This window comes from Lepisma saccharinum, chromosome 4 (assembly GCF_977018435.1).
Source record: "Lepisma saccharinum chromosome 4, izLepSacc3.1, whole genome shotgun sequence".
NCBI classification, from domain to species: Eukaryota; Metazoa; Arthropoda; class Insecta; order Zygentoma; family Lepismatidae; genus Lepisma; species Lepisma saccharinum.
The window spans coordinates 92386516-92409799 of NC_139232.1; the positions used below are offsets into that span (position 1 = coordinate 92386516).

General features: G+C 38.3%; 1 protein-coding gene across 1 annotated transcript in view; it reads right to left on the reverse strand.

The window, feature by feature from the left end:
• LOC145987261 (uncharacterized) overlaps positions 1–23284 on the reverse strand; it is a 193916-nt gene that overhangs the window by 85550 nt on the left and 85082 nt on the right. The window lies entirely within an intron of this gene.

A 23284-nucleotide genomic window follows, 5' to 3' on the forward strand; every position in this document is an offset into this window, starting at 1 on the left:
CGATTGTTGGAGATTTATCTATAAAACTAACCACGATTATTCTTTTTTTATATATTTTTATATTTGCATATACCTTCAATTGTTTATTTGTGTATATTGAATACCTTAATAAACCTGTACTCTCATTGGTTGATTCATTCTGAGCGTGGCGTCTTGTTACCGCCATATCTTTGCACTTTGCAGTTTCGGTGTTCGTGGAGAAGCCACTCGGGCAACAGCCGGAAACCGTCGCGGACAATTATGGATACCGTAAGCCTAACGTAGCTACATTTCGTTAGTGGCGTGTTATTGTAACACCAGCTGGAAACCTCGTGAAAACAGTTTTCCTTAGGCGGGAGTGCATGGAAGTGTAATTGAGTGTTATGTGTATATACATTATAATACATAGTTGTAGTTATCAGTGTGTGTGGCCGTGTTTTCTTGGTAACTCCCAAGAAGAACGCTGTGAACTTATCCCCATAGTTACGTAATCCATTCCAGAGGGATCCTACCGGTTCGGATAATTGTATGTATTTGGTCATCAACGGGCCAGGTTCTACAGTCATTTTTGGTCCTCAGCGGGTCATATTCCGCAGTTATTTTTGGTCCTACCGGACAGGAGTCAGTGTTCATTTATGGTCCTCAGCGGGCCAGCTTCCGCATTCAGCGATGAATAATAAAATAACCAAATAACTTACCTGACTGTGTTATATAGCAAGCAGCAGCTCAAGCAGTAGAAATTTTTAAAAAAATTGAAAACATACATGTGCTCAATTTTTAGTACTCTCAATCGGTGTTCATTTTCGCGCATGCGCAGCATTTGTTTGAGTTATTTTTCCAAGGAATTCTGTTGTTGAAGTTCAACAATATCGAACACTTTGGTTGCATAACCTTGACCATTGTCACAAACCATACTTATCGAGTGGATATTGCGGGTTGAATGATTTGGACACTAAATGAGTTCTTAATTTATGATCATTCTGTCCATAACATACCAGTACACAACAACAGTAAAATGCTAGGCTAGGATTTTTGCAATAATTGTTCTTGATGAAGTCTTAGTGGCGGCGATTGGGTTCCAATACGGGGGAGGTAAGGTGTCAAAGACAGTATATTTCCCTTTGTTTATAAGATTTATCATTGGGAATGGGCAAAAGTGGCGAAAAGTGGGGGGCAACTACTCCCCTCGCCCCCTTAATCGGCGCCACTGCGGATCCAAACACATGAAAACATCCAGCTGCAATTAAGAAAGAAAACCGGAGTATGTTAACAAGTATAGTTGTGTTTCACCTACGTCACAAACCCTTCCATTGTGGCTTCGAGCAGCCATGATTGAGGCCAGTTCTTCTAAGCATACGGAATTCAAACGTTCGGGCTGGAGATACTAAAACAGACATTCGTGATTTGAAACAAACTTGAAGTTGGTGCAGATGTGATGAACGGTACGTAGTGGAAATTTCCTTGCAAGCGACAAATAACTTTGGCCTCAAATATGGCGGCTGTGCGCATCCCGACGTCACATGAAACCCACCTATAATTATGAAAATTGAAATATCTATTGTGAGTATTCATAAAGACTTGAAGATCAGACGAATATCTGAATAATATGTTTGCTATATTTGCAGCGCCATATATGGTCACTGTGGGTTGTTGTCTTTATGAAATGTGATGGTTTGGTGCAAATATAGCATTAACTTTGCAAGGTAAGTTATTCATTTTTATATGGCTAATGTTTAAATCAATCTTGTTAATTTATCTCGTGCTAGATTAAGTTAAGCGTGTGAAAGTGGCTCAAGGCCATTCTCTCCGTTCAAGACCTGGACTATTTTTCTCCCTTCTATCAACCTCTCCTCCGAACACAGTGTCCTGGCTGCAGTGTTGCCAGTAACGTAGTAGGACATAGTTAATTAGGGCAGCGTATAAAGTTATTACGTAGCCTCAACTAATACATAGCTATAGTTCCTTTCTTTTGCTCAGAATCCGTGGAGTATAGAGGATATGATTTCACACTACAGCCTAGAAATTGCCAGACAAGATTTCAACAGGTTTTCGCCTTCACAGTTTCTAGATCTGCAAAATCCTCCACTCCCAATTCGTGCGATTTTGATTGAATCCCACTTCGGGCAATTTCGTTAACCCTCGTATTTGTGGGGTCAGGTGCTACTTCTCAGTATGTCAAACGCAGATGTTCCCACTGTTTTTGATGCTTGAAATGTGCTGCAAGACGCAAATGCAGTGCTTAACAGTGGGGCATAACCCACCAATACCATTTGGAGAGCTAATATAGAACTGTTGTCTCCAACGCTTAATGGTGCATTTACCGAGATAATTTAACGCAAAATTAGAATCTGTCTTTCAGTTTGAATTCTGCCTCTAAACACGAATCATTGTGGTCATTCAACTTCTCAATTTAATGTGAATAGGAGTTGGAATTTTAACTTCGTATGTAGTGCTTTAAGCTCTTTGCAGATCCTCATTTTTTTCCACGCTAAAATTAACGTGGAGCCATAATGTCAAGTTGGTAAAGTTTTAAAGTTATTTGGAAACACTGACATGACCCAGATTATTCAGTCTGAACTAGGAACTAGGATTATAGCGTGAACTAATTATATGTAGAACGTTTGAAGTTATTTATGGAAACCTATTAAGACTCGACTGAATCTTAGACGACAATTCACGTCTATGCTCTAGAAGTATTTCTAAGCGGACGTAATGTTTAACATTTTGGAATGTGATAGCGGTTCTTGGAAAGGAGAGGAAAATTTGAATTCGTCTGCTCTAGTGGCGGCCAAGGGTTCAGTCGAGTCTTAATAGGTTTCCATAAATAACTTCAAACTTTCTACATATAATTATTTCACGCTATAATCCTAGTTCCTAGTTCAGACTGAACAATCTGGGTCATGTCAGTGTTTCCAAATAACTTTAAAACTTTACCAACTTGACATTATGGCTCCACGTTAATGTTAGTGTGGAAAAAAATGAGGATCTACACATAGCTTACAGCACTACATACCAAGTTAAAATTGGCAACATCTGCTCTGGCGGAATCAAAAGGTTCAAAGGCCCAGCCGAGCCTTAACGTGTTAGGTTCTTGTTACACTTTCAATACTATAATTGTCTTTGATATTTGTACCTGCAAAATCTAATTGTGTTACACTATTGTTTTCTATGGTAACTAAATGAAATTATGCGTAGTACATGCAAATTGAATTCTACAGTGCGTCCATTTCGATCTTCAGCCGTGAGATCGGGAGAAGCGTGGCGGGCGGCGCTTTCGGAGATGCCGACATTTGCGGCCTGTAATGTCCGCTTATTTTTATGGACATACGCAGACATTTATATAAATAATGCAAAACGAGCACTAACCTGTGTTATAATTTATCATCTGTAATTCATCCAAGTTCTGCCCTTATATACACAAAAAATACGCTTGAGAAACGATGTTAAGAGACACAGATAATAAAACATTTTAATCATAGTTTTGACCAATAACGTCCTGCTTAAGTTTATATCCTTGAAAGAGTTTTGTGCCGATGGGGATCGTTTGGAGGTTTCGAATGTGCAACACTGTATCAAGATTACGCTGTAGACGAAACCGTTAAAAGTCAATGGTGTTCGTGAGCTTCCTTGCAATCCGAAATCTCCGAGCTCGAGTTTTTTGTTTCTTCGCGACAGAGCTGTGGATATAGTGGCGAGCAGATGTAAACCAAGAGCGTGTTAATTTCGTACTGTGCGCAAGAGTGTTGTTATTGGTTACTTGCCGTTACTTGTTTGTTATTGCAGTGTGTATGTGTGATGTGTCAGTGAGAGGATTGGAATGCCAGCCGCAAGGTGTACGTTAAGAGGGGGGCTGATAAGTTCTCGGCCCGACCCAGACGGACTTTAGTTACAAGCACGAAAGTTTCAGGCTATTCAACGTATTCTCCCCGAAAGTCTACACACTTGGCACTTGGTGGATAGCAGTTTGAACAACTCTTATAACACAGGTTAGTGCTCGTTTTGCAATATTTATATAAATGTCTGCATATGTCCATAAAAATAAGCGGGCATTACAGGCCGCAAATGTCGGCATCTCCGTCAGCGCCGCCCGCCACGCTTCTCCCGATCTCTCGGCTGAAGATCGAAATGGACGCACGGCATAAGTTGACCTCAACTCTTTAATAAAAATCGAGTTGGAAATGAGGCTTTTGAAGCTTAGTTAACCCTCGCTTAGCAGAGCGGGAAGGGTCGTGTCAGGCCCACCAAATCTTTTTTTCCGATTTTTGTAAAACAAAGCAAAATTTAATAAATTTCATTGTTCACTAGGGTGTTTCCAATTTTCTCACTTTTGTTTATAAAAAACATAAAGATAACGGCAGTCCTATCAGGCACAACTCTTTGAATGTGTGTTCTTGGAAACACTCATGCCAATGATAGTGTACAATTGGTTGGTAATTATAGTAATATTCGTAATTATTATAAATAGAATATAACTACACCTATGTATACAAAAAAGTAAGACACATTGATGAAAATGTAATAGGTTCTTAGGTTTTCTGAGTATTAAAATATGTGTGTGAGACTTGCAATAATTGGATATATTGATTTTGATTTGCTTTATTTGTCTTCGTTATTTGTTCCCCTTTTGGCTAATTTGGGAATGAGTGAAAATGTAATGAAATTGATCAATGGACACTCACAAACATCCATACCTGGCCGTAATTCGAACCCGGGACCCCTGGCGTCGTAGTGTATATGCTAACCACGTGGACCGGCAATAATTGGTTATAGTTTTTTTTTTATTAATGGTGGACTTTTTTTTTATTATTAAGCTACACCTATATAAACAACAAGGGAGGCAGTGATTCAATAAAAAAAATGGTTTCTTGAATATTAATGATTAAGAAAAGTGTGGACCTGTGAGCCTCCTCCTCTTCAGGTAAATAGATTTTATCTTACGACACGGGTAAGGTAGGGTTAATTAAGTTTTCTATTTTTCTTCCAGTTCATCATTAAGTACTGTAAACCTGAACTACCCGAGCTGAAATTCTAACTTGAAATGCAATATTTGCTTCCGTCTCTAAGGTCAATTGTTTGTATTTCTTATAGGAAGTATGTGGGAATTTAAAACCGAGAACTAACGAGAACGAACAATGGAAATATAACCCGTATCGCTTTCTGTCTTTCGTGCTCTCGAGATCAACTTCTGTTAGGGAGACGCTGGGTGATGAATTTAACCTGGACTGTCATTCGCAGTAGCTTAATGACAGTGCCAGGACGCGAACTCAGACCAACAAACGACGACATCAAGAGTACAACTTCATATCATGCGTATTCATGGCGCACTTCATTAACCCGCAAAGCTTGTAAATTCTGCATCCGCCTCTCGTATGTTTTAATTTCCCACGGGATCTTTACTGTTCTATTAATGGACATGTCTCCGCGGGCCGGCGGTTGTGTAAAATTGTGGTTCGGGAAGGAGGAGTCGGCCTAAAGATGTTTATCTAATCTGGAAGCGTGATTTTCTTCAGCTTTCCATTAATGTCTCACCTGGACCGTATCTCCAGGGTAGCATTTTTTATTACATTTGAGGCTTCAAGTGCGCCCACGGCTTGCATGATTACCATCTACCTCCGCGCGGTTTAGTGCTTGCGGTTGACGACGGAACTAATTTTTGTTTCGGGATGCTTGCGAACTTTATGGTCAGGAGTAGCATAAAATTTGAGATCGGTATGCGAAATCGTGTTTTTTATGTACCATGCACTTACGGCTTATTTTAATGAATTGCCGTAGGACTCTAGATATAGTAATTTCTTTTGTAAGTATAACGTTTGATGAAAGAGACTTTTGCAGAGACTTCTACAGACAAGTAGCAAAACTGTACCAGGATGATGTAGATCCTTGATGTGTATTAACCAATACGAGAGGCTTGTTTGGGAGAAATCGAATTGTTTTAGTTTGTAAACCGTAAGGACGAAGTTGAGAAGTAAATTAAAACCGAACAAAGCAGAAGCACCACCTAAATCGGAGCATCTCGAAAAAGAACTCGAGGAACAGGACGTCTTAATTTGAGAGCACTGCGAGGTAACACAGTCCAGTGGCATGAGCGTTACAGACCATTGTTGTGTTGAAAGAGATGACAAACGGTTCCGTGAGAACAAAATGGTTATTTAATTTGGGTGTACATTAAGCCGAATGTTGTCGTTCCGTAGGTTTGACTTCGGAACAGCTGGCAACCACTGTTTCTTGTGTTTTCCTTGATGACCCAAAAGTGAAAATTGCGTTTATCGCTGATGAATATCCTGAAGGCGGAAAATGTGGACGCTAGAAATATGAAAATGTTAAAGTTGGCTCATATTTTTAAATTTGTTGTCGCGACTTAAGTTTATAGTCAGATAGGAACATCAGAAATGGTGCCAAACACTAACAGGAGGAGAAGCTGGAAGCTTAACCTAATAGTAAGCAGCAGATATATCTAAACAAGTCTGAAACAACGCTTGTATTTCATTCGTATACGTTTGGTCGTTATATTTATCGTGAAAAACTTTGTTCTGAATTGCAACGACTGTTACAATTCTCAACATCCACAGTTAACGTATTTTGCCTGCGAAGTTGCTATGTGTAAAACTTCAGTATTCTTTAAGCAGCAGACGACTCTCACAGAATCTGGTTTACGTATCCGTTCTATTTGCAGCCTTCACCCCCTATTTTAACAGTGGACTCAACCATTTAGCGCATGCGCAATTGGTGATCGCGACTAACGCAGATGGATTGTATATTTGAATTTAAAGCTTCGTATTGGAATAAACGAGAAGTGGTACATAAACAAACTGCAAAATGGTTCATACTTTGGTTGATTGAGTGGAGTGTCAGTATTTAAATTATACGTTTATCGACAATGGGATATAGGATAGAGATCATACATTAAAAGAGTTTTCATTACTTATCAGAAAAAAAATTGCCAAAGAATAAAATAAAATAATGAGGAAGGAATTCAGCAGTAGCAGGACAAAAACGCGACACCATCCTATAGACGATAACCATGCGAGAAAGCCTCACTAGTAGAAAGGATGTAGTTTCAAGCGTGTGCTGTAAAAGGTCCAACTGCAAAATTGAGCAAACACGAAAATATTACTGCAAAATGTAATAAATACTTAGTTACTCCTCCATATTAAAATACTTTTCGAATTGTCTTCACAATGCTAGGTCAACACGAGAAACCTAATTTCTAGGAGAGGATGAAACAAATACCTCTGCAAACTAAAACGAAAACGTCATCTAGCCTCCTAGATGGTGTAGTAGTAAAGTTTCAGTCTTGAAATCAATGGATCCCGAGTTCTATTCCCTGTGAAGGCACATTTAAGAGTGATTCTAATCCTACTATAACTATAGATCCAGTCCTGAATAGCAGGTCGGAGTATAACGAACTTTGTCCAATAAGCAAATTTTGAGAGCATTATCTGTGAAACATCGAATGTAGTGTGTAGGCATAATATAAACTCTGCGGAGGAAGAAAACATGGCATTTGGTCACCTGAGGCTTATCGTTTCAGGCTGTTGAATAGGAATTTCGTTCAGATCATTATTTCCATTCACAGGAATTAGAACTAAACCACTATGAGATGTTAATTTGACCGCTTAAATGGCAACAGACTATTAATATGATTTGGAATTCAAATGTCCTAGAATGACACTAAATTACAGATGCGTTTTTGCGGATAATTACATAGAAAACAATAAATATTTATATCATTTGAAAAATGGATGAACTGGCTCGGATAAGCAACGAGGATCACAATGCTTACAGGCTTTTTGGCCGAATGTTCTTACGAGTAGGAGGGATGTTGTGAATATTTTCCCAAAATAAATATGATTTTATTTTTACTTCAGCATTTTCGTAAAGTAAACACAGCAAGAACACGGAATAGGAACATTAAATATTTCGTGTGTGAACAGGAATCGGTGTTCGGCCGACCTCCGTGGCAGAGTGGTTCGGCGCCAGGAGCCCTGGATTCGAGTCAAACCTGGGCATGGGTGTTCTTTGTGAGTGTCCCTTCATCAACTTCATCATATCGTCACTCATCCTCATCTTACCGATTAATTAAAAGTGGCGGAAAAGCAAAGTAAAATGAACGAAATCCACCCCCACCAGTAATAGTTAGTAGATGTTGACAATCGAGGTCGAAGCGGTCCGTCGACTGTCTCCCTAGATAAAAAAAAGAACAGTTCGTTTCGAATGAGAAAAAAGTAGCTTGCCTATTATTATTATAGCCCTTGGCATAGACGAAGTTCAGTTTTCCAGTATTACAGCAGAATAGCCAAGGATAAAATGGCTTACGTCAAAACAATGGTTATAAAATGTAGGAATCAGGTTATAATTTCGTGTTTTCATATTTTACCACCTTTGGAACCCGTTCGAAAGAACGCTTCCAATGTCATGTTTCGTGTCTGAACCGACCAACGTTCCAGGACAGACTGATTACGAGCCTTGCGGCTGCCTAAGCATGGGAAATTCCTGCCCATTCGCATCTGCCTTCGGACAGGGTTACAAACTGACAACTGACAAGACGTGGCACCCTGTATTAAATTATTCGTAAACCTTATCTATACAATGCAATAATTGAAGCAAACTAACTAATAACACCACGTTTAATTGATTTCCCTTTGAAAAATAACCATTTCGTTATAGTTAAAATTTATTTTGGTAACATTTATCTCGACTAAAAGGCCTTCGACACGAACAGAGAGAATTACGGAATGCCAGACAATTATATGTATCGTTCTAAGGAGGGCAGGATACACAAAAAAATATTTCGTTATTAACATTCACTTTAAAAGTTGCTCAAAGACAAAAGTGGTAAAAGAGGGGTGTGTGTTGCCCACTTTGGTTTTGATCCAGTGGCTGTAACCCCATCAGCTCCCCCTGCTTACGCCAGTGGTAGATAGTCCCACACAGCTCTTGCAAGGACAAATCGGTTGAAGGGATGAGTAAATGCTACGACTCTATGATTGGACACTGGCGACACCTAAGCTTGTGACAGAACTTTGTTTTATTTTGAGATTTTCATGCACCCTTTTGTCGAGTGTAAATAACTACAGTTTCACTGATTGGCCTGGTCCCTCACCGTGGCTTTGCGGTCTAAGGCGTCATGCTTTGGGCTCCGGCTACGGGACGCGCACAGGTTCGTGTCTCCTGAGGGAAGCTAACAACTTTTCTCCTGAGATTTCGGTCTGTGTACCAGTGGACAACCCACCATTGTGAGGAAATTAGGACTCTACGAACGAGTTTCGTAACCCGGTAATGGAAACCTATGTAACGATTGAAAATTTTTTGGCAAATCTTTTTAATATTTAATAGCCCTCGTATAAATTCATTTGGAGTTTTAATCTTTTGAATGTACATTTTTATCTTTTATCTTTGTTAACATTGTAACGCAGTTTCGGCCCAACGAGAAAGAACGCAAAGCAAGTAGAAGCTTGCGTTGTTTTTCTTCCTTAACAACAATGAGTTCTTTTCGTTCGGCGCTGCGTGGGTTTGTAAATAAGTTTAGCTTGCATTGTGTTTCTGGATATGTCTTTTGGAAAGGGTAATTGTTAGATGCTAAAAATAACTTTTCAGTTTGTCGAAATCTTTTGTTGAGAAATAGGATTGCGCAATCTCGCAAGTATAAATATCAGCGTTCTCGCTGGCAGATTAATTCAGTATAGCAGTAGATTCCGGAATCGTTAGGTGATTAAATCGCTTGTCGAGGTCCAGGGCTGGGAGAACACAGGCATTCTGAGGGGAGTGGCTGGTCAGCTCTCCCTTCTACAATGTCCTGAGTTTTCCGTAAGCCACCTTTCTGGATTTGTGCTGGTCAGCATGATCCTTAAAGGGGACTTAGGCTGGCTTGTAAATAATTTGATTTATACATAATTAATCTTAATAATTTAAAATTTTGTTTCATAAATTCTATCGAAGTTGGCACTGGTCAGTGTGACTCCGGTATAAATTCAAGTTATACATCCTTCTCGTCGAGTTATTTGTTTTAATTCTTAAATCATTTTGAATTCTCCTGGTCAGGAGGTTCATTTAAATAAATTTGTTTCTTTGATACTTAAATCCGAGAGCATACCTCTGGTCAGAGGATGTCTCTTAAATCTAATAACTTATATAGTTTTACGTCCGTTTCTAAAGTCTGAGTATCCGGAACGTTTAATGGGTTTTCTTATTTTGGTTTTATGTTAGATAGACAGTGTCCCCTGTTATGTTATGGAATTCCAAGCGAACATTTGTAGTTTGTGGCCGAGAGATGGCTTTGGTAATTGGGTAGAGACAGGCTCCCCTTATCTTTAGTTATGAATGTTATTGGAGGTTGGCCCCGAAGAGGGTAGTATACCTCGAGAGTTCTAAAGAACATAATACTGAAGTGAAAATATGACAGAAGCACAAATAGATATTTACGGAAAGAAGTTTATGTAATTTTCTTTTGGTTTTGGTTAATGGAAATTGTCGATCATTACTGTTAATTTGTCACCTGTTTATTGAAACCAAGTTAAGCTGGGATATGGACGATATATATATATATATATAAGAGAGAGCTCTCTGGATTGTATTTTATGAGAAAGCAAGTTTCAGTCTATGTTTTTCGGAAGTTATTTGAACAGAAATTAAATTTTGGAATTGTAATTTTCTCTCGATCTGAAGATTGTATACTTTCTTTTATCCTAACGTATATATGGATTAGTAAATAAATTTATAATCGTTATTTGGTATTTCTTTGTAGTAAGTTTGCCTAATAAGTATAAATTAACTGACTTCCTTTTGGTTGGAGAGGTGTCCCGCCGTTACTGGTCAGTGAGGCGGAGGCCTTATCAATCCAAAGGACGCCAGAATTGATTATGCTGATTTCAATCGCGAATCGTATGCGTATCCTCACTGGTCAGTGGGATGCGGTTGCGATTGCGGTGGAGTTCAAGCATGAGAAAGGGCTAATATAATTTGAAGTCTTGGTTATGTAAGTGTAAATTTAACTTTTGATTATATTATTATCATCTTGAAACAGACCCTTACCCGAACTTTGGGATGCGGGGTCCCATGCCCCGCAGGAACTGAGCGTAGTCGTGGCATATATATATTAATAACAGAAAGATATTTGGTAGGCAGCGACGCCCGGTCCTTGTCTGTCGAGGGGACCGAGCCAGTGTGTCGTGTGTCTTGGCAACGGGCTATCCGCCTACTTGTTGCAAGTGGCGCCCAACGTGGGGCTCGATAAAAAAAAGGGAACCTGAAATTGCTCATATTGTAAAAAAAAAAAAAAAATAGTTGTATATTATTCCATAAAATATTCTTATTGTATATAGAATGCATGCACAAAAGTAAAGTGAAAAAACACTGGATGTAGTGCAGATAAGTGAGAATTGTGTTTGAACTGAGATTGTCTTGGAAAGTGGACTACAATTTGAAGTAACACACTTATTGATACCTGACTGAAAGTGAAGATTCTTGGACTTTGACGAAACCCGAGGAAGAGATTGAAATGGAAATACGAAGTAGTAAAACCAGCAGAGAAAATTGACTCTTTGGAAATTTGTGACTTGGTGAAAGCAGAGGTTGAGATAAGTGACACGAAATTTTAGTGCAAATAATTCCAGTGTCAAAATGAAAGAAAAGTAGAATGCTGTTGAAGAAGTTTCGTCCAGAGAACACCTCGTCTGGAAACAGTAGACTGAGACAATGGATCGCCAATCAATGAAGACCTCAAACAGGATGAATGTGTCCACGAACATAGTGCAGTGAGTTCCGGTGAAGAGTACAGTGAACGAGAAAACAGCGACAATGGATCGCCAATCAATGAAGAAGCGGGAGATAATTTGGATGGTTGGAGTTTCTCGTCACGTGAAAGAGAGGATGAGGAAGTGATACAGTTGTACCGCGACCTACTTGAAGATGGAAAAATGTCAGTTGGAAAATTAATGAAAGAACTTGAGCGCCGAGGGATAACAAAGACCACTTGTGCGAACTTTTTTCGGTTAAAAAGAAAAGCCATCGTGGTAAAAAAAAGGACATGGCTTTTCTTAAAGTCTGAGGTATTAGTTTGAGTGTATATATATATATATATGTATGTAAATTAGTATTGTCATAGCGTGTAGATTAGTAAGTAAGTTAAAGGCAATCGTTAGCTAATTGAATTTTCATTTGAGAATTTTTCTCCAAAAGGAAGGAATTTAAATTTTTTTTCTTTTGAGAAAAATTCTCCCAAAAAAAGAAAGGGGCATATTGTAACGATTGAAAAATTTTTGGCAAATCTTTTTAATATTTAATAGCCCTCGTATAAATTCATTTGGAGTTTTAATATTTTGAATGTACATTTTTATCTTTTATCTTTGTTAACATTGTAACGCAGTTTCGGCCCAACGAGAAAGAACGCAAAGCAAGTAGAAGCTTGCGTTGTTTTTCTTCCTTAACAACAATGAGTTCTTTTCGTTCGGCGCTGCGTGGGTTTGTAAATAAGTTTAGCTTGCATTGTGTTTCTGGATATGTCTTTTGGAAAGGGTAATTGTTAGATGCTAAAAATAACTTTTCAGTTTGTCGAAATCTTTTGTTGAGAAATAGGATTGCGCAATCTCGCAAGTATAAATATCAGCGTTCTCGCTGGCAGATTAATTCAGTATAGCAGTAGATTCCGGAATCGTTAGGTGATTAAATCGCTTGCCGAGGTCCAGGGCTGGGAGAACACAGGCATTCTGAGGGGAGTGGCTGGTCAGCTCTCCCTTCTACAATGTCCTGAGTTTTCCGTAAGCCACCTTTCTGGATTTGTGCTGGTCAGCATGATCCTTAAAGGGGACTTAGGCAGGCTTGTAAATAATTTGATTTATACATAATTAATCTTAATAATTTAAAATTTTGTTTCATAAATTCTATCGAAGTTGGCACTGGTCAGTGTGACTCCGGTATAAATTCAAGTTATACTTCCTTCTCGTCGAGTTATTTGTTTTAATTCTTAAATCATTTTGAATTCTCCTGGTCAGGAGGTTCATTTAAATAAATTTGTTTCTTTGATACTTAAATCCGAGAGCATACCTCTGGTCAGAGGATGTCTCTTAAATCTAATAACTTATATAGTTTTACGTCCGTTTCTAAAGTCTGAGTATCCGGAACGTTTAATGGGTTTTCTTATTTTGGTTTTATGTTAGATATAATTTTGAAACAGTTATAATAGGTGACCGGTCGAGTAAATGTTTTTATAGAATTTCGTTTTATGTAAAAGTCTATTGTTTTGCTTTTGCAATGTAAGTAGCCAAAGAGGGTAGACAGTGTCCCCTGTTATGTTATGGAATTCCAAGCGAACATTTGTAGTTTGTGGCCGAGAGATGGCTTTGGTAATTGGGTAGAGACAGGCTCCCCTTATCTTTAGTTATGAATGTTATTGGAGGTTGGCCCCGAAGAGGGTAGTATACCTCGAGAGTTCTAAAGAACATAATACTGAAGTGAAAATATGACAGAAGCACAAATAGATATTTACGGATAAGAAGTTTATGTAATTTTCTTTTGGTTTTGGACAATGGAAATTGTCGATCATTACTGTTAATTTGTCACCTGTTTATTGAAACCAAGTTAAGCTGGGATATGGACGATATATATATATATATATAAGAGAGAGCTCTCTGGATTGTATTTTATGAGAAAGCAAGTTTCAGTCTATGTTTTTCGGAAGTTATTTGAACAGAAATTAAATTTTGGCATTGTAATTTTCTCTCGATCTGAAGATTGTATACTTTCTTTTATCCTAACGTATATATGGATTAGTAAATAAATTTATAATCGTTATTTGGTATTTCTTTGTAGTAAGTTTGCCTAATAAGTATAAATTAACTGACTTCCTTTTGGTTGGAGAGGTGTCCCGCCGTTACTGGTCAGTGAGGCGGAGGCCTTATCAATCCAAAGGACGCCAGAATTGATTATGCTGATTTCAATCGCGAATCGTATGCGTATCCTCACTGGTCAGTGGGATGCGGGTGCGATTGCGGTGGAGTTCAAGCATGAGAAAGGGCTAATATAATTTGAAGTCTTGGTTATGTAAGTGTAAATTTAACTTTTGATTATATTATTATCTTGAAACAGACCCTTACCCGAACTTTGGGATGCGGGGTCCCATGCCCCGCAGGAACTGAGCGTAGTCGTGGCATATATATATTAATAACAGAAAGATATTTGGTAGGCAGCGACGCCCGGTCCTTGTCTGTCGAGGGGACCGAGCCGGTGTGTCGTGTGTCTTGGCAACGGGCTATCCGCCTACTTGTTGCACCTACAACAACGACTGTTGGTTCGTCGTGCTGACCACACGTCACCCCGTAACTGGTTGGATGATCTCCCACCTGGACAGATAGGAGTGAGGCTGGCAGTCGGTATGTAGGCACTGGGCCTCAGGGGGAAGAGAACTGAGTGGTCTGACTACGTGCTAGCAAAATAGAGAGAGAGAGAGAGGTGGGGGGGTGATTGATAGTGAGGAGGACACTTTCGCAGCTTTTGATTGGTACTTTCCTGAGCGGAGAAAGCAAATGGCGATTCAACCTCCTGGACGATTTGCGCGAAGATAAACAATACCCTGAACAAGTTGAGGGAGGAAACTGTGAATCGTACACAGAACTCGTGACGTAACAATGGGCCTTCCTTTCGCCGGGCTTCTAGATCTGCATCGGGACGTCGTAATCCTCCAACTTCCACTGCTGGGAGGAAGCGTTCCGCCCAGGCAGCGTTTGCATTAGCATAACCAACTTTTGCCTCGTCTCCAGACGCTCAAAGAGTTCTTCGTCTGAGGCTATCACGGGCCGAGCGAAAATGGGGAAAGCCCCGCCAGGATTTGACCACTTTTGGCAGCCATTCCAGGGCCAGCCAACCAAAGCGGAAAGTTCAGGATGGCTTCGGTCGGAAAGATATAACCAAAAAGAACTTCCCGCTGGGAGGAGCTAGGGTAGCAACTGCTAAATGTTGATTCTTCCTTCATGGGATGCAGTTGGCGTTTGACGATAAGCATTGGAACAGCGTTAATAATTTAAACGGCTGCAGAAGGCCGTCAGAGGGTATGTACGTACTGTGTGTTTTTACGGTACAAAGCTAAACGGTCAGTTCTCATATTTGGGGAGATCGTGTTTGCTCGGAGTGAAGGTCTCCGTTGCCAAAATTCAGAAAGTTTGCTCACAGTGTAAACGTGTTTGTTGCCAATAGTTGTGCAGTTGCGGTCACACCGTAAAGGACCCCCTCCTCACGTTTTCTCCATTTGTACGCCTCTGCATGTCAATGTGTGTATACAGGGTGTCGCTGTAAAGCACCAACAAACTTTCACGGTACGTAGGAGACGCCAAGATGAACAACTTGTGTTAATCCAGGCTTAGTCGGGTATTATTTCCTCTGTTGGATTACATGTGTACTTGTAGTCCTTTAAACTGAGGCTGGGAAGCTACGAATCAGTCATCAGTTCGGTTGTGCTCGGATGACATCGTTTACGTTCGTGTCCAAAGTGCCGAACGCCGGACGGGCCACAAAAAAAGGAGAATTGCAGGCACACCATGTTGCCAAGCCCACGCAAGCGCTGTCGTAAACGTGTGAGTTGCTAAATAGTTCTGTTAACAAGTGGACGTTCACGAACGAGGAGTAGAATATGTAACGGTCGGATTGACCATTACTGGTTTTGGTAATATATTAATTAATTGCTGGCCGGCTACAAGGTGTAGGGTTAAGTAATATGTTTCCATGAGTGTAATTTTATGTTATTATTGCATGTACATGTAAGTGTATATGCTTATTGGATTGTGCTTTGCTGGATGTTAGATTCTCCTGTTTTTTACCTCCCCGGTTGGGGGAGCTAGCTGTCTATCAAAAGACCGTTGCAGTGGAATTTTCCAACGCTACGGACGTTTACCCCGACTATAAAAAAGGCCAGTGGGCTTTAGCAAAAAAACAGTGTTTCCCCATTGATCAACGAAGAGGAACGTCTCCTCAAGTTTAGTCCACTTATGGTGGCTAAACTGGATATAACAATGTAGCATTTCGTTAAGCCAACCCCTGTTGCTGTCCCAAGTCCCCTTTTAGAAAAAGCTTTGAATATGTGGATATTTCCGTATTGAATAATTGATGCCCAAAGGAAGGAGTGAAGGCGTAAGGAAACGCATTTGTAATGAACGGAATATCATTTAAGCTGAGGATAGGCCCGCAGAGATAGTTATGCTAACTCGGCGGTAAAGGAAGTGCCGATGGTTATGTCATAGGTGTGCAATTATATTGATTTAGAGATTTGGTAATTTGGTCTAAGCAGACACACATGGAAACGCTATGTAAAATATGTATATATGTAACTACGTATAATAAACCATTATATCCTACTAGAATGTTATGATTTAAAGAACTACGGTACTGTCCATCAGTGGCGTAGCATGGACATTTCGGGTGGGAACGCAGAGTCCGAAGGAAGGGTCGGCCCTTTCTTGCTTAATAATTTACTTATGGTATTAGTCGCAACACTAACTAACTAACTCTCTAGCCTTCTTAAACCCGAAGGTTCATGGCTGCAGCAACACAGGCCTTCCATCTTTCCCTATCTTGAGCAAGATCTATATACTCTTTTCCATCCCTACCGATTTCCCTTAGGTCCATCTCAACGTTGTCCCTCCATCTTCGTCTTGGCCTTCCTATAGGTCTCTTACCATCAGGTCTCCCAACAAGAATCCTGTAAACTCCTCTTTCCTCTCCCATTTGTGCCACATGGCCTGCCCACCTAAGTCTTCTTGATTTAATCATTCTAATAATATCTGGACACGAATACAAATTATGTAGTTCTAAATTATGTAACCTTCTCCACTCACCTGTCTCCTCATCCCTTTTAGGTCCAAATATTTTCCTAAGGATCTTATTTTCAAATACTCTCAATTTATGTTCCTCTTTCAATGTAAGGGACCAAGTTTCACATCCATATAATACTACAGGCAAAATTACTGTTTTGTATATTTTAACTTTTAGTTTCTTAGATATTAAACGAGAAGACAAAAGTTTATGAAGAGAGAAGTAACATGCATTTCCTGAATTAAGCCTACTTTTTATTTCCTCTTTAATATAATTTTCATTTGTTAATATTACTCCTAAGTATTTGCATTTGGAAACTGGTTCAAACGAGTTGTTATCAATAATTAGATTTTGATTATTACCTAACACTTGGTTTCGGCCTGTAAGCATATATTTAGTTTTCTCTTTGTTAACTTCCAAACCTATCTCTTTAGCAGTTTTGAAAAATATTTTAGCATTATTCTTAATTGTATTCACATCATCCCCCAGTAAGTCTACATCATCTGCATATGCTAACAACTGAGTCACACCATTTAATTTTAGTCCTTCTTTAGTTTCCTTTACCTTCCTAACAGCATATTCTAAAGCAAAATTAAAGAGCAATGGAGATAATGCATCTCCTTGTTTTAACCTATCATTAATTGTAAATTTGTCAGACATATTAATACCCACACGAATTTTATTTTCTGTTTCACTGGTGCATATTTTTATCATACTAACAAGCTTCTTAGGTATTCCAAACTCTACTAATATACAGCGTGTCCATAAATATACTGTCATATTTTAAAGTGGTATTACGTCGCTTTGGATAATCGTATTTAAATGAAATTGGTGACATTTGAAAGAAAAACTCAAATATTGTATTTTACAACTCATAGACATTGAATGTGGCCCCCACGAGTGGCCCTGCAGACATCAAGGCGATATTCCCATTCATGCCACACACGCTCCAACATATCCACAGGGATGGACTGGATTGCATAAGTGATGCGAATTTGCAGTTCTTGCAGGTTTTGAGGCAATGGGGGAACATGGACACAATCTTTTATGTAACCCCATAAAAAGAAGTCACAGACCGTCAAGTATATGCCCTTTCCTTTGATGACATATGCAGCCACGATCACCAAACTCTGCGTGTAATGATATTCTAAAACACACCAACTACGTTCTTAAATCTTCTGTAATAACAACACAATTTTAAAGGAAAACATTCACATGTAACCTGCCTGCCTGCTAAATATCCAACAATGAACCCGCATCGTCCATTGTTGTCAGGAGTGAATTTATTTCAGTTTCTATGTTTGATCTCGTTCATTGTTGTCCATTGCTGATATTGGTGTCCATTGTTGACATGCACAAAAATATTATTTTTTTCTTTCAAATGTCACCAATTTCATTTAAATACGATTATCCAAAGCGACGTAATACCACTTTAAAGTATGACAGTATATTTATGGACACGGTGTATTATATAATTTATCTCTTTGGACCAAATCATATGCTTTTTTGAAATCAATGAAGAGCTGATGGACATTTTGATTATATTCCCACTTTTTCTCAAGTGTCTGTCTGATGTGAAAATTTTTATCTGTAGTTGATCTGTTACGTTTAAATCCACATTGATAATAACCTATAATTTCATTAGCATATGGAGTTAGTCTTGTTAAAATAATGTTAGATAATATTTTATATGTTGTTGAGAGTAGAGAAATTCCACGGTAATTATTGCAGTTCATTTTATCACCTTTTTTAAACACAGGAACAATTATGGATTCTTTCCACTGTTGAGGGATTTCTTCTTTATTCCATATTAAACCAATTAATTTATGAATTTGACATATTAATGAATTTCCACCATATTTAATTAACTCAGCTGGTATTAAATCAATGCCAGGTGCTTTGTTATTCTTTAGCCTTTTAATAGCATCTTTAACTTCAGTCAAGTTAGGTTCTGGAACTAAAGGTTCTGCTGTGTGGACTTCATTTACTTCTGATTTATCTCCTACATGGACATTTAAAAGGTCATTAAAGTAGTTCTTCCATCTATTTAGAATATCGCTTGGGTCAGCTAGAAAATCACCGTCTTTATCTTTTATCAAGTTTACTTTAGGTTGCCACCCCTTTATAAACTCATTTACACCTTTATATAAATCTCTGATATTTTTGTTTTTGCTGTTTGTTTCAATTTCGTTAATTTTGCTTTTCAAGTAATCTCTTTTTTTACTTCTAAACGTGTGGTTAACTTCTCGCTTTATTCTATTATGATTGTTTAGATTTGTATCATCAGAGTTATTTAACCACCTAAGTCTAGCCTGATTTCTTATTTCTATTAGATTACGACATTCATTATCAAACCATTACTTACTTTTTCTCGGTTTATGGTATCCTATACTTTCTTTAGCTGCTGATTCTATTGCATTATGTATGTGCTCCCAATTCTTATTTACGTCTGTTTCATTTATATTTTCATCATCATTTAAATCCTGCAAAACATCAAATCTATTTGACAGTTTAATTTGGTAATCATTCTTAATTCTTTCATCAGTAAACTTTCCTGTATCAAATTTTAGTCGCCACAGGTATTGTTTATTTGCCTGAAGTCAGCTTGGCTTTCAATAAAACATCATCCATGCATGTTTTAGATAGAAAATGAGATGCCTCACTATGCCACAAATGTTTTGAACTCTGGTGTTGTATACCTTTTTTTATATACCTTTCTGCATGACGCAAGTCATTAAAAACCTACCTGAATCACAAGCGCCTCTGAACAACAGTAGACGTCATTGTTGTGGATGATCCAACTATCGTACACTCAACTGACGTAACAGTGCCGATTAGTAATTCAGACCACTGTTTATTACATCTTGAGAATGTTGATAAAGATTTTAAAATAATTTTGTCCAGAGACCATTCGATGTTAAGAGTTTTCAAATGAATGCTAAACACTTCCATTGACACAATATTAAGCAGTTAGATATTAACGATATAATAATAATAATAATAATAATAATAATAATAATAATAATAATAATAATAAAAAGAATAGTTTTGCGGGTTAAGTGGTAAAGCAGCCACAGGCTGAACTTCTGCCACGAGGACTTCACCAACTTATTTGACAAAACTTGTGTTGATCTATTCGTTTTTAATGCACATCGCTGTTCGTGCGATAAATTATACAATGGAGTGACCATTAAGAAGTGGTATATTTGAGTTTGGTAAAGTTACGTCAGTCAATATTGCGTATTGTAACATCACATTGTGACGTTCCTTTCTGGTGTTCGCCACTAGATCACGGTTCACTACGTCACGGTAGCTACCCAATCTCCCTGTGCGGTGGAGTTATGAGACTCTCCTTAATGTTATGCTACACTGAGCATTCTCAGGACGTAACGATTTGAAAAAAGAAATAGCTTCTTGCTATTTTACAAATTTAATAACCCATTTTACCTTTAAACAATCACTGCAAAATAACAACAATATTCACAAACACAATCACATTTCAATTAAGTTGCTGCTTTTCCTTTAAAACAGTGTTTTTCACAAAATAAACATCATCTCACGCCACTAAATTTACTTTTTCCTTTTCACGCACTGTTGTCCCGGCAACGGAATCAATAAAAGATTGGACAGTTCTACAAATGTTTATAAACCGGAAATGACTTCCGCTTCCGATGTTGCGTGTAACAAATACACAGCAAAAATTACAAATTTAAATTAACACAAACAACAGCATTGAAACTAACAAATAAATAAAACAGATTTCTGTGAAATTAACAGAAAACAAATAACATATTACATATCGCCAAAATAGACAAGGCGTATTAACTTCTCCTCCCATACAAACAAAGAAAATTGAGGTAATGTTCATGTACGAAATTTTCTTTGCTACGAAAATTAGTTCTTTGTGGTCTCGTGATGCCATCTTTGCAATAACTCCTGTGTTCTTTCGGGTGAACAATTAATTTTTTTTCAGGTTGGAAAATTTTTCCCTTCCTATTAATTTTTCCTTCCAAGGATCCAGCAAATTAGCTGTATTGTGCTTAACATCCTCGACTACATACGGGCCAACGAAGTATTCAAAGAACTTGGATATTTCTTTATCTTTAGCTGAACTTAACCTGTGATTCCTTTTTAAAACCAGGTCTCCTTCTTTCATTGTGTATGAATGGGGATTGATTCGTAGGTTCTTTTTGTTCTTCTGTCGTTTGTTTCGCCTTTGTGCGATGAATAATTTGGTTTCCCAGGCTAGAGTCTTCCTCTCACTGTCTTCAGGCCAATCTAATTCCTGCAGTAAGTTAGCTGCTAGAGGTCGATTATAAAATAACTCCACTGGGGCATAACCGGTAGACTAGGATATAGAATTATTGATGAGCCAACAGACAGTCCTCACTTGTTTGCACCAGGAATCGTGTTTCCGATTGCAAAACGTCCTTAGAAGTCTTACAATCTCCTGATTGCTTCTTTCAATCGGATTGCTGCTGGGTGATAAGGAGTAGTCCTAATGGGTCTAACAGAATGGTTTTCCATAAATTGTAGCCATTGCTTGGACAGAAATTCGCTTCCTCTGTCGGACAGCACATACTTAGGTTTAGGATAATGGGTGAAGTATCCCTGCTCTAACTTCCTAATAATTTCATTAGTAGTGGCTGTTCGTAACGGATAGGCTGTTAAGTATTAGGTTCCTACATCAATCAAGGTCAGGATATAGTAGAATGATGAAGACTTAGGTAGTTTGCCAATGATGTCTATTGACAGAACTTCATGTGGTTTCTTTTGGGTCGTGGTCAATCTCTCTCTACATATCCCAAGCTTATCGGGCTTGTTCTTTGAACATATTAAACACACTTGAATATATCGTGAAATGTCCGACTTCATATTATTCCAGAAGTACTTTTTTTCTTACTCTCTGACAAGTTTTTGTAAACCCAAAATGGCCAGTGTTATCATGTTCAGCCTCCAACACTTTATCCCTTAAAATTTTCGGAACCACTATGCAATGGAATTTATTTTTACCTCTAGAATTCTTAAATAAAAGGTCTTCCCTCATAAGAAAATATTTAGCCTATTCATATCCATTATTTAACTTGTCTGATATATCTTTACATATTGGATCTTGACTTTGGGACTCCTTCCACAGTTGGATCTCCTGGTTAGGCACGAGAATTTTCTTAGCTGACCACACCTTTAGAATGGTGGGAGTGTTGCCTTTTGTCTCCAGAACCCCTTCAACCACAGGATAACGGCTTAGTACGTCAGCGATCTTATTACTCTTTCCTTCCACATGAATGATCTCATATTTATATTGTTGAAGTTTCAGAGCACATCGCGTTAATCTGTCATTCCAGTTACGACTATTTTCTAACCATATTAGATTTTTATGATCAGTATAGATGAAAAATTTCTGACCATACAGATAACCTTTAAAATGATCTATCGCAAATAACACAGCTAGACACTCTAGTTCTTGCACTGTATAATGCTTCTCATGGGGCTTTAATTTTCTGCTGGCATACTGAATAATGTGAATATCGGTCAGTTTTATTGGAGTTTCTTGGTTTCCTTGAAATAGAACCGATCCAAGTCCTAACGAAGAAGCATCACACATTACGCAAAACGTCTTAGAAAAATCGGGTTGCGCTAACGCCGGTAGTTGCACTAGTTCCTGTTTCATTCTTCTGAAACAGTGTTCTCTTGCGTTGGTGCATTCCCATTTAACGTTCTTTGACAACAATTGCTCTAAAGGGGCAGATTTTTGTCCCAAATTCTCTACAAAAGGACGTCTCCAGTTAATCAGCCCGAGAAATTGTCACAAATACTTCTTGTTCCTGGGACGTGGAAATTTCAAAATGGCTTCGTTCTTCTTAGGATCAACCCTGATGTATGTTCCGGATATAATATGGTCTAGATATTTAATTTATTCCTTTCCGAATTCACACTTCTTAAGTTTCACTGTAAACCCTTCCTTCTGAAGAGTATCCAGGACGAATGACAAGTGCTGAAAATGTGTGTGAATAGTTTCATCAAATATCAAAAGATCATCTATATAAACTGTCAAGAATTTCTCAGTAGATGGATTAAACAAATTGTGCATGGAATACATAAATACAGCTACAGCATTGGTCAAACCGAAAGGCATTCTCGTAAAACACCAAGATCTTCTGTTGTATGTAAAGGCTGTGTATATTTGATGCTTCTTACTAATTGAAATTTGTAAATATCCTGAAGCAAGATCCAAACAGGAGAAATACCTCTTCCCTCTAAATTTCTGTAAAGCTTCCTGAATTTGAGGTACTGTACTCCTGGGAGCTACAATTTGTTTATTTAGTGTTCTAAAATCAATGCAGGGACTAACCGACCCGTCCGGTTTATCCACTACCAATAAGGGATTTAAATATGGTGAGTTGCAGGGTATAATTACTCCCCACTCTTGCCATTTCAATAATTCTTCTTCCAACTTTTTCCTCTTGGACAACGGAACAGGATATGGATTGGAGAAAACAGGTTCTTC